Source organism: Musca vetustissima, unplaced genomic scaffold (assembly GCF_032173495.1).
Source record: "Musca vetustissima isolate MV318-11 ecotype Yass unplaced genomic scaffold, APGP_CSIRO_Mvet_v1 utg7558, whole genome shotgun sequence".
Lineage (NCBI taxonomy): Eukaryota > Metazoa > Arthropoda > Insecta > Diptera > Muscidae > Musca > Musca vetustissima.
The window spans coordinates 165,149-178,310 of NW_026883613.1; positions in this window are offsets into that span (position 1 = coordinate 165,149).

Genomic DNA, 13,162 nt, shown 5'->3' on the forward strand with positions numbered 1-13,162 from the left:
AAAGTCTACTGATCTTTTAAACGAACAAATTTTGCTCTTCTATACGATGCTCATCAGATCTACCTTATGTAGATATTCTGGTCGTTTAGAGAAGACCTACTGTTCATCTGAAATATGTTTTCTTGTTTTCTATAAGATCACGTCCTGGTTCTCTAAAAGAATACGATCTGGTCTTCTATATGGAGGCCTCTGTGCCTTTATTAATATTTTGGCCTTCTACACAAAGATCATTTATAAGAATTCTATAATATTTTTTTTTAATATGAACTACGGGTCTTCCATAAGATCTTCCGGTCTTCTATAATATAATCTTCCGTTGTTGGTCTTCAATGAAAATAACTTCTGAACTTCTATTAGGGGATCTACTAAACTCCAATGAGAAGACATTCTATGCAGATATTCTTCTAGTCATCTATAAGAAGATCTCCTGGGCTTTTATAGAAATATATCCTGCCATTTTTGGAATTGATCAATATAGGATCATGTTTTGTTATAAGGCCTATATAAATCTCCGTTCCCTTTTCGGTCACTTTGGATTTGTTTTCACATTCATCCACTGAAGAGATTATAATTTGATTTTTTGAATTTTTCATATTCACATCGGTCCATAGTCTATAGCGAAACAAAAACTTTCGCTGGGTATATTTTTTTCTCGTGTGTACAGATATTCATGTTTATAAGTAGATCTTCTAGTCTTCTAAAAGAAGATCTCCTGGGCTTTTATAGAAATATCTCCTGTCATTTTCGGAATTGTTCAATATAGGATCATGTTTTGTTATAAGGCCTATATAAATCTCCGTTCCCTTTTCCGTCATTTTGAATTTTCTTTCCACATTCATACGCTGAAGAGACCATAATTTGACATTCCGTATTCCCTAAATACTTCTTCCCAGAACAATTTCATATTCACATCGGTCCATAGCCCATAGCGAAACAAAAACTTTCGCTGGGTATATTTTTTTCTCGTGTGCGTTCGCTGTTGACACGATTTTTGTTGACGTGGATCCATCAAGGTGGCGGACGAAATTTTCGTCTATTTGCGCTCGTGTATGCGAATGCCTTGTAGTTCATAGCTCCCTATTGGCGTCGCCTAGGGCTATTGTCAGGAGATGCTGACGACGATGACGGCGTTGATGATGAATAATAATGTGTGGGCATTTGTTTGTGTATTCGAAAACGGACGCCTTTAAAAATAGACACAGACGTAATTTATCACGAATTTACGAATATTTAGGCAAAATAAAATAACTAAATTAATGGAAATTTAAATTTATATATTTCCAACGAAAAAGAAATTTAAATAAATTTCTGTCGCCGTAAATTTCTGTTGGCTTCTTAAAGTGTCAGCCGCGCGACATTATTTTAGGAGATCACATTGACGAGGAATTTGTTGTTCAAATGTTCATATGTATATTTTCTGTAGAAATTTAAGCAATTTTTAATTTCGACAATCATTATTAGCTAATTGTTACCAAGCCCACATCCTAGCTGATTTTATTTTTATCCCACAACATTGCAACCACATACTTACTTGTACTTTCTTTATGTAGTTCAAAGCCCAGTCGAAAAAAGTTGGCCGTTAACAAGAAAAAACAAAAACGTTTTTCTTCCTCTTCTTTTTCATTTCCAACAAAATTTTAAAAACGAAATATTTCTCATATTTTTTGGTAACCCGTTTACCTTAAGTCAATCCACATATGGGTACGTGTCAGTTTTATTAATGATCGTGGGAAGGGAATGCGACTTGCGACCGCCGAACGCACGCATAAAGCACGTTCCTCTCATCCAGTTATTCGGTTGCTGGACAAAAAATAAAACTAAAAACAAGAACCAGACTATAACACTAAAGAAACACCGAAAGATGTGACACAAAGGAATATGAATAAAAAAACAAAACAATGTGGCATTTGTTGACTGTGAGAGAAAAATGCTAAAAGCTCTTTTTGAATTATAAAAAAGGTATTCGATGTTGCAGGATGAGTTGCTGTCCCAAAAATGTGTTTGAGAGGACCAAAATCAAGTTATTATATTTTTATAGTGTTAGAGAAAAGGGATATATGCATCACATTTTTAAAGGATTTAACACCTTGTATATCTGCTATCCTGAAGAATACATATTATGTCGTAAAGACAAATCGGGTCGAAGTTGTTATATCCTCCACCACTTTCGTACATCCTTACATCGGTTGGGGTGGAATATGTTATTACGTTATGTGGTAGCAGGTTCTTCATGCTCTGGAAAAATATTTTCCATATTTCAGACACACAATGGTCGATTGTAGTAGAAACTTCGATCGATTATTTGTATGGGGGATATTAAATGGATTATTTGTATGGGGGATATTTTAAAATATTATCCTATAGTAAATACTTTCACTTCTATGAGAAAATCCGAAAATGGGGCGAGATCTATAAATATAGTTGGAGCTATATAGACAAATTTCCGCTAAAATGTGTGTTTGTCCTCCAATATCCCTGAATAACAAATTACAGCTACTGCAGTGGCTGAATCCGAAAATGGGGCGCGATCTATATCTATAGTTGGGCCTATATAGACAAATTTCCACAAAAATGTGTGTTTGTCCTCCAATATCCCTGAATCACCACTTTCCACCACTTTCAAAAATAAACGACTCATCGGGTATCGCCCCATTGTTAGTATTTTGAAGGTTTAAACCAACAATTTTCTAAAGGAGTTAATTCTTCATCGAAAATCTGAGATATATATTTTGTTTGTTACATCTCGGACAGTTCGGGACAAATACCTATATATAGCTCTAACTAGTATCTGAATAATATCCGTAAAGAATCAATACTCATGCCACCGGTCATTCTCTTTCAAACATTACACGACCAAATATTCCGAACCAGTTTCTCCGTAAAAAATCTCTAGCTCTGACAAATATTCGAAAAAAATCAATCCAAAATATGTTTAAAACAATTTAAATAAAAATTGCAAAAAAAGTTAGTTTGTTTTGAGACTCATACTGAAATTGGACGTAAATTTTTCATTTTTGTTAAAAAAAGGTCCTGACAAGTTTCAATGGCACATGTTAACATGTTCGGCCACAGCATTCTCTGAGCCTTATAGGGAATTCTCAAACAGAGTTTTTCTCTAAAAATACTTAGCTTTGACGTTGTGGACGTAACAAAATTGGGGAAGAAGGTTTTTTTGTTTCTCCGAAAAAAATCCCTAGGCTCTGACAAATACTCGACAAAAAATCAATCCAAAATATTTTTAAAATAATTTAAATAAAAATTGCAAAAAAGTTAGTTTGTTTTGAGACTCATACCGAAATTGGACGTCATTTTTTCATTCTTGTTAAAAAAAGGTCCTGACAAGTTTCTATTGCATATGTTTACATGTTCGGCCACAACATTTTCTGAGTCTAATAGGGAATTCTCAAACAGAGTTTTTCTCTAGAAATACTTACCATTGACGTTGTGGACGTAACAAAATTGGGAAGAAGGTTTTTTTATTTAATGGAGTGATATATAACTCCCTGGGACAATATCCCAAGCAAAAAACTAAGAGAACTGATGAGGATTTGTAGCGAAATCCGAAATTATAGTCTTCTCTGCCTTTCCCGAAAGTTATCAATGTGACCATAACCCACTTTGAAAACAAAAATCTTCTTGTTTTTATTTTTTTAAAAGCATCAAAAAGCTGGCTTACCTAAAAAGATTAAAAAAAAAATTTAACACAGTAGTACTACTTTTCAAAACTTCCTACATACCACAATTCTACACCTCCACAGTGATCCTAAATCAAAATTTCTGGATTCCAAATCCATCGGTTCACCCACAATTCAAATTGTACCAAATTTAGTAGAAAGTAGTACCAATTTCCAAAACTTCCTACATAACCCCATCCTACACAGCCACACTGATCCTAAATTCAAATTTTAGGATTCCAACTCTATCATCTACCAAATTTAATACACAGTAGTATGAATTTCCAAAACTTCCTACATACCCCAATTCTACACCTCCACAGTGATCCTAAATCAAAATTTCAGGATTCCAACTCTATCGGTTCACCCACAATTCAAATTGTACCAAATTTAGTACAAAGTAGTACCAATTTCCAAAATTACCTACAAACCCCAATCCTACAGACCCACACTGATCCTAAATTCAAGTTTTAGGATTCCAACTCTATCGGTCCACCCACAATTCAAATTGTACAAAATTTAGTACATGTAGTACCAATTTCCAAATTTTCCTACATACCCCAATCCTAAACCTCCACAATGTTCCTAAATCAAAATCAGTCAGTCAGTCAATGACTTTACTCTTTTATTAGTATAGATTAAATTTGTACCAAATATAGTACCATATAGTACTTTTTGTACACATGAGTACCATCTTCTTAAATGGACCCTACTTCCCAACCATAATTCACACTCAAAATTTCAAGTTTTTAGCGCCATCCATTCAAATGCTACAGAATTGTACCAAATTTAGTACATGTTCGTACTTTTCAGATAGTTATAGTTCGAATTTCCAAAAATCCTTTGGTACATCTATCCTACACTCCATCAACGACCAACAAACCAAATTTCAGAGTTCTAGCTACACCGGTTCGCCAACTACAAATGGTGTCACATTAAGTACTAAATGTGCCGTTCGAGTACGAATTTCCAAAAACCCAGCCTTATCTGTCACATTTGGACCAAGAGTGACCCCCACCCAAAATTTCAAGATTCTAGCTTCAGCCGTCACTTTACTCTTTTATTAATATAGATATACCGATTTCTGATCCTAATACGTCTATTCGGTATATGTATTATATATACCGATTTTCTTGTTCAAGGGCTTGTACTAAAATTTGATGGAGAATATATTTTTTCTTCTACTTCTAACATGAGTTTTTATATTTTTAATATTTTCCACGTTTAAGCTGATTTTCGTATTTTGGTCTGTTCTGAATTTTTTTTAGTAAAACTTTATGGCGAACATATTTGTAGAATATTCTGACCTGCTATAACTCCGTTTTAAATGAGTCTTCAATCATTTCTGGAAAAAGCGACCGAAAACCGCCATTCAGAGAGTCGACTGAGGTTTAATGTGTCAGATAAAAATATTTTTCAAATTTGTATCAGTAATTTTGCCAAAGAAAGGCAAGAATTTCGAGATATCTTAATCCAAATATTTTCAAATGTCTTGGAAATGGGAAATATTGCCACGCCTTTTTAGGTTACCTCCCGACGTAAGCTTTCAATTGCCTCATATGTTTATCATAATTTTTTGGTATTTGCGATAATTATCAAAAAAAAAAAAATAATAATAATAATAATAATATTAAAATAAATAAATTTGTTGCACAATGTAGCCAACATATGTGCAAAATGTCAATGCTCCGTCCAGAACATCACCAGCTCTATCGTGAATTGAACCAATGGATATATCTAATGCTCTACAGAATTTTACTTTCATCAATAAAAGTATATTATTGGATCTCCTGGGAATACTTCAAGTCGTTGCAAACGAAATCACAAAATACATATACCCCCCATACTTATTTATGATGGAGGTTAGAAAAAATCGTCAATTCAAATAATACCGATATGTACTAATTTATGTTGACACACACACACACATATTCTGATCTTACATCGCATCCTAATTCTTGGAAAAATGTCGGTAACATTTAAACAAATTTACCCTACAGCATATCTATTATTTGTAGAAGAAGATGAAACTGACACACACTTACGCACATTTTTCGAATGCTTCATCTCAACAAACAAACATTCCATTGGGAAATTTACGACTTTTTACGATACTTGACCAGGTTTGGAATCCATTTTGAAATAACAAAACACAAATTCTCAGTAGTTGGGCTGATTTGTAATCCTTTTGTATGATGTTATTAGTGTTGTTGCCGTTGCCGTTGTTGTTTTTTATTATTGATGCTCTCTGTTGCATAGCAAGTGTAAGTGTGTATGTGTGTGGCTAAAGAGTGCGGGTGTGCCGTTCTAATAATCACCGAAACCGAAACAATTCCTGGAAAATCACTTTGGAATCATGGGAAAAACTATTTGGTTTGTTTGTCCCCGGTCGGTCGTTCGATCGATCGTTCGTTCTCAGGATTGGTCGGTTGGTTGGTTGGCTGGTGGGATAAGGATTTTATGATGGCTGGGTGCTGGATGTTTGTTCATTAAGTGCTGCAGCATCAAGCGATAAGTAGCAAAGTAAACAAACAGCAACAACGACAACAACAATGCGGACAATAACTGTAATATGCGGCAAGTGGCCGTAGGCAGGCCACCGCTGCGTTGTGATTGGTCTTCTCGCATACCGATTTTCTTGGTGTGGACACACAATTTTTTTTGTCCTTCTCAATTGCCTTAACTAATTTCGTATAAGTGTTGACAAAAAATTCAGTGTTGGATATTTGTCCCGTCCAATGCCGTTCATGGAAATCCAGTCATTTATTATCCTTTTTGTTAGTCTGGTAGCAGTATTGCATTGTGTAAAAGCCAACATCAAAGTGCCGGAACCGAAACACATCGAACGACAACACAAAGGACACACTGTGTGTGTGTCGTTGTGTGTGTGCATACAATTGCAATTTATGAAATCGGATATTGAGTATTGCCGTTGTCAAGTGTGTGTGCCTTATCCTTTTTTCCTAGAAAATTGGGTTTAAGGATTTAATGAAAATATAATCTCAGTAATAAAAACAAAACAAAAAAATATCCTGTTATTCTCTTCTGTTTTTTCCTAAGAAATTTTCAATGAATTTCTTCCTGGACCCTTTCGGTTCCACAGGGCATTGTCTGTTTTAATGACCTCAGTCGGGGAAAATTCGTAATTTTCTTTGACATTTTTGAATGAAAAACTAGTAAGGGTGATGCGGCTATCTTTAAAACAATTTTCCAAGAAATTGAGAATAGAGATACCGTAAAAATTGTTTTCAAGTATCCTAATGAGTGTGACGAATTGCGATGCAATTCGTGGAAGTCAACATTGGGTGTAGTGGAAAAAATATCAACATTTACAGAAATGTGTTTACGTTAAATATTCGTAAAATATGCGCTCCAGGGTATAGGGTAATTTCTGTTACTGTTAACTGATCTTATGGAGAGTCGTGTTAAAACGTGAACGTGAACGTCAGGATTTGTCTGAGACTCCGAAATGCTAAAATATGTTCTATAGGTAAAATATATATGTATGATTTCTATAGTTTTAAGATCTTATAGACGAATTCTTTATTCATAGAACTCATATAGTTAGAGGACATTATATAGGTCTCCTCCTTCGACCTTATATAGGTCGAATATAGTTCCGAGACCTTCTATGGTCCATTTTCTGTTAGAATGTATTTACCCTTAAGGAGGGTACCTCTCGGAGGGTAAACGACCCTTTGGTGAAATCTTTGTGTAAAATGCGACTAGGGCATTGAATGCATGCGTGATGCGGATGTGTCAGGTGATTTTTATACCCTTTACCACACTGTGGTACAGGGTATTATGTCTTTCTTCATATGTTTGTAACAGGCAAAAGGAATCGAGATAGATACATTGTTCCTTTTGAGAATATGCATAGAATCACATTCTGAGTCGATTTATGCATGTCCGTCCGTCTGTCTGTACGTCCGTTCATGTATTTTTGTGAGCAAAGTACAGGTCGCATTTATGATCCGAATTGGTTGAAATTTGGCACAGCCCATTGGTTTGGCCCAAGGACGAACCCTATTGAAATTGGGGAAAATCGGTTCAGATTTAGATATAGCTCTCATATATATTTTCGTCCGATTTTAGGTAAATGGGGCACCAAAGACCCTGAAAATCATTAGATTTGCACGAACTTTGGCACAGCGACCTGAAATAAGGCCAAAAAAGATGTGTGTTAAATTTCGTAAAAATCGGTTCAGATTTACATATACCTCCCATATATATTTTCGTCCGATTTTATGTAAGTGGTGCACCAAAGTCCCTAAAAATTATTAGATTTGCACCAATTTTGGCATAGCGTACTAAATTAAGTCGACAATGATGGGTGCTAAATTTCGGGAAAATCGGTTCAGATTTAGATATAGCTCCTATATATAGTTTCGCCCGATTTTAGGTAAATGGTGCACCAAAGTCCCTAAAAATGATTAGATTTGCACCAATTTTGGCATAGCGTACTTAATTAAGTCGACAATGATGAGTGCTAAATTTCGGGAAAATCGGTTCAGATTTAGATAAAGCTCCCATATATAGTTTCGACCGATTTAGGTAAATCATTAGATGTGCATAAACTTTGGCACAGCGACCTGAAATAAGTCTAGAAAGATATGTGTTAAATTTCGTAAAAATCGGTTCAGATTTACATATATCTCCCATATATATTTTCGTCCGATTTTATGTAAGTGGTGTGTGTAGCGTACTGAATTAAGTCTACAACGATGTGTGTTAAATTTCATGAAAATATCTTTCGATTTGCAGGAAATTTAGTATAGCAAACTGAATTAAGTCTAGAATGGTGTGTGTTAAATTTCGTAAAAATGGGTTCAGATTTAGATATATATATGATTTTTGATTTCGATATTTGGCTTTAAATGTATTTACATAATTTTGTCCCATTGTAAGAAGCAACTCTATATCTTACCAAAATTTAGAATTTGTTGCAGAATGACATGTTTAATTTCATGGTAATGGTGCTTCAAAATTTCGACGTCTGTTAGGATTATTCTGTTGAATATACCCAAAGTGGTGAAGGGTATCATATAGTCGGCCCCGTCCGACTTTACTGCTTTCCTTACTGTTTTTTTTTTCAAAATGCAAAACATTTAATCTCTTTCGATCTTACTAAAACTTACATCGGACTTCTATAGGTAAAAGACCTACTTCTTTATTTAGATATAGGTCTCCTATAGTTCAAAGGCTTTATATTGGTCTCATATAGTTCGACATTTTCTATGGTTTGATTTCTATCAGGATATATTTACCTTGGTGACATTTTTTTAATAAAATGCGACTAGGACATTAGACGATTTGTTGCTCCCCCAAATGCAAATAAATTGCATCTATTTCGGACCCTGTCTATGAGGCTATGTGAAACAAATTGAGTATAGAACTATTCAAATACTTAAACTGGTGCAGGGTTTACATAGGGTGGTCAATTTCCCCACCAAAGTGGCTATTATTTGATATTCCGGGTTTTTGGAGACTTAGATAAAACTATGCAGAAATTTATGTTTTGACATAGCATTCAAAATTGCTCAATTTCTCATCAATGCAGCTGTTATTTGGGACTTGCAGCAAATTTTCGATATAGGCCCATTTCTTTATTACGAAGGCATTTATGGTATTTGGATTTTTAGGGATATTTTTGGCAAATCTATTTCAATATAGCTACGCATAAAAATTGTCCGGCCGATGTTCGCAATTTTGAAAATTTTAGCCGACTTTCCATACCGAAGTGGCCTTCAATTTTACACCCTTTTTTTAAAAGGTAAAAAATGTTTCGTCAGACGTTTTCCGATATAAATATTTCAAACAACCTTTACAAATCGCTCAAATAAGTTCTATGAAGATCCCAAAATTTCGAGCCGAATTTAGTTTAACGACGAGGAAATACTGACAAATGAAAACATAGGGCCGATGCAGCTCAAGTTCTAAGCCGGGCCGAACTTTGGATACCCTCACCATAAAAATACTGACAATGAAATGAAAACATAGGGGACATAAATATAACGACAATTCTTCCAAATAGAAAATTCAGCTATTTCAATGGGGATTTTTCTAAAATCTCAAAACCCTAAAATGTTGACATATATTATTAACGCATGGTACGGTGAAACATGTGTATAAAATCCTGAACATACTCCAATTTATAGGGCAATATTATATATGAGGCATACTAAAGCGGGACCAATATTGACAACATTGTGTAGGAATTAGTAACTACTTGGTGTTTTCATTGTATAAGAGAATATGCCTAATTAAGGATAGATGTAGCTCAAGTTCCAAGCTAATATTTTAGTTTTGAATCGCAATACCGTCCATCACGCTAAATATTGAATAGGTAGGATGTTTTATATAGGACCTGGTCCTAAATGCTGATCGATACAGTTCAATCTCAAACCTTACGTTCTAGTTTTTATGTCGATATCCTCCGAGAGAAAAAATATTATAACATATGGCTAAATCGACTAAATCGTTTTAGAATTCCACACCATAGGGGTATTCGGCTACCGAATATCCTCCCTACTATGGTGGAATACAGCGAACTATTTTAAAATAAACAAGTGAAAAAGCGTTAAGTTCGGCCGGGGCGAACTTTGGATACCCTCCTCCATAGATATACTGACAGTTACTAGAAATGAAAATATAGGGAACATACCAAAAAGTGGACCTATACCGACATTTCTTAAAAGGGATTATGTAAACCATAATAAAAATTTCAAATTTTAATGGGTAATAATACCCTCAGCCAAAACGCGAAACAAATCAGAAAACTATTTTAATATAAAACAGTAAGGAGAGTAGTAAAGTCGGACTGGGCCGACAATATGATACCCTTCACCACTTTGGGTATATTTTACATATGTATCCTAACAGATGACGCGTTTTGTTATAAATCTATATCTGAACCGATTTCAGGGAAACATGCCACAGACTAATTTATATGACATCAGTACCGATTGACAGATGAATCTTTTCACGAAGCTTAGCAACATCATTCTGGACTTAATTCAGTGCCCTATACAAAAATCGAGAGATATATAGGGACTTTGGTGCACCAATTACCTTAAATCGGATGAAAAAACATATGGGAGCTATATCTAAATCTGAACCGATTTTCACGAAACTTGGCAAACATCATTCTAGACCTTATTCATTACGCTGTGCCAAATTTCGTGCAAGCCAAAAGATTTCCAAGGACTTAAGTGGACTATTTACCTAAAATCGGGCGAAGCTATATATGAACCGATTTTCTCAAAACTGAACCGATTTTCTCAAAACTTTTCACACATCATTCTGGACTTAATTCAGTACCCTATGCCAAAATTCGTGCAAATCAAAAGATTTCAAGGGACTTTAGTGGACTATTTACCTAAAATCGGGCGAAGATATATATGGGAGCTATATCTAAATCTGACCCGATTTTCACGAAACTTTGCACATATCATTCTAGACTTAATTTAGTACGTTGTGCCAAAGATATGTAGGGACTTTGGTGCACCATTTACCTTAAATCGGACGAAGATTTATATGGGAGGTATATCTAAATCTGAACCGATTTTCGCGAAACTTTGCACACATCATTCGTGACCTTATTCATTATGCTGTGCCAAATTTCGTGCAAATCGAAAGATATATAGGGACTTTGGTGCACCATATACCTTAAATCGGACGAAAATATATATGGGAGCTATATCTAAATCTGAACCGATTTTTCCTAATTTCGTCCTTGGGCCAAACAAATGAGCTGTGCCAAATTTCAACCAATTCGGATCATAAATGCGACCTGCACTTTGTTTACAATTTAACATGGACAGACGGACGGACGGACGGACATGCATAAATCGGCTTAGAAAGTGATTCTACGCATATTATCAAAAGGAACCATGGGTCTATCTCGATTATTTTTGCCTGTTACAAACATATGCACAAAGTGTGGTGAAGGGTATAAAAAGGGGGTTATATAGGGACTACCAAAAAAGGGGGCGAATATTAATAATGTTTAGTAGGGAGATTTGTTACCATATACGACTAAAAAATATCAAATTGCAGCGAATTCGGTTGAAAACCGTGCTCAAGAACCCCAAAATACCGAAAATTGGAGGGTAACATTATATGGGGGCTACCCGAAAAAATAGATCTATATTTATAATTTTTAGTGGAGAGATTTGATACCCAATAAGAACTCAAAGTACTAAATTACAGCCAATTCGGTGAAAAAATCCGGTCAAAACTCCCCAAAAACTGAAACTGAACTGAACTACCAGAAAAAGTGGACCTATGTTTATAATTTTTAGTGGAGAAATTTGGTATCCAAAAATAATTCGAATTCGGTTGAAAAACGGGCTCAAGAACCCCAAAATACTGAAAATTGGGGGGTACCCTTATATTGGGGCTATGCCTTAACGTGGACCGATGTAGCCCATCTTTGAACTTGACCTGCCTACAGACAAAAGACAAATCTATGCAAATTTTTGGAGTTCTATCTCAATTCGTTAAACGCTAGAGTGATTACAACAGACAGACGGACCTGCTTAGATCGTCATAGAATTTTACGCTGATCAAGAATATATATACTTTATAGGGTTGGTAATGATTATTTCGATGCGTTACAAACGGAAAAACAAAACTAATATACCCTCCATACTATGGTGGAGGGTATAAAAAACAATGGTTTTGTTTGTATGCCGGTGGAATCATTGATTAATATTTTTTCCAAAAATAGATATTGTAAACGGCGATTGTTAATGTACTTTGATAATCGAAGATCGTTAGACTTTTTCGGTACAACATTTTACTTTTTTAAAGAAAAAACTAAAAAATATCCACTGTGACAACAACAACATGCCGGAATTTGGGTTTTGAAATCATTCCACATCTACAGCTTTCAGAGATTGGATTCCTGATATATCCTTCGTAATTTCAGAATGCACTACCCAATTGGGATCTGAAAAGTATATTTTCCAAATTAATATGTTCCCCAATCCCAATTACTTAACGGTCCACTAAATACGAACCTAATTAATTTGGTCATGGGCGTTTCAACAAGTAGACAAGAAAATATGGATGTTGCTAACAAGTGTAAGTAATGCTCCATATAATGTTGTATGTATGCTCACTGGCGTTACAAGCTCACATATCACGCAACAAAAAACAATTATTTTGCTGTATCGGCAGCTTTGGCCCCCCACCATCCATCCCCCCAATGTTAAACATAAAATAATGGTAGGGCTTATTTTAATTTTTTGTTTTTGTTAATTACCATTTTGCCCCTTTTAATGGACAAATGGGCCGGTCGTGATTATACCACAATTCATTTACCAATCATGCATCCATTTAAATAATGCGTATGTGTGTGTGTATGAGTATGTCAATTTGCCGATGGTGTCGCCACCGCCTTCATTCAAGTGGCGTCAGAATTTAACTCTTTAGCATAAATGACCGTCGATCAATTCATCGATGGATGGATGGACGTTTGGCTG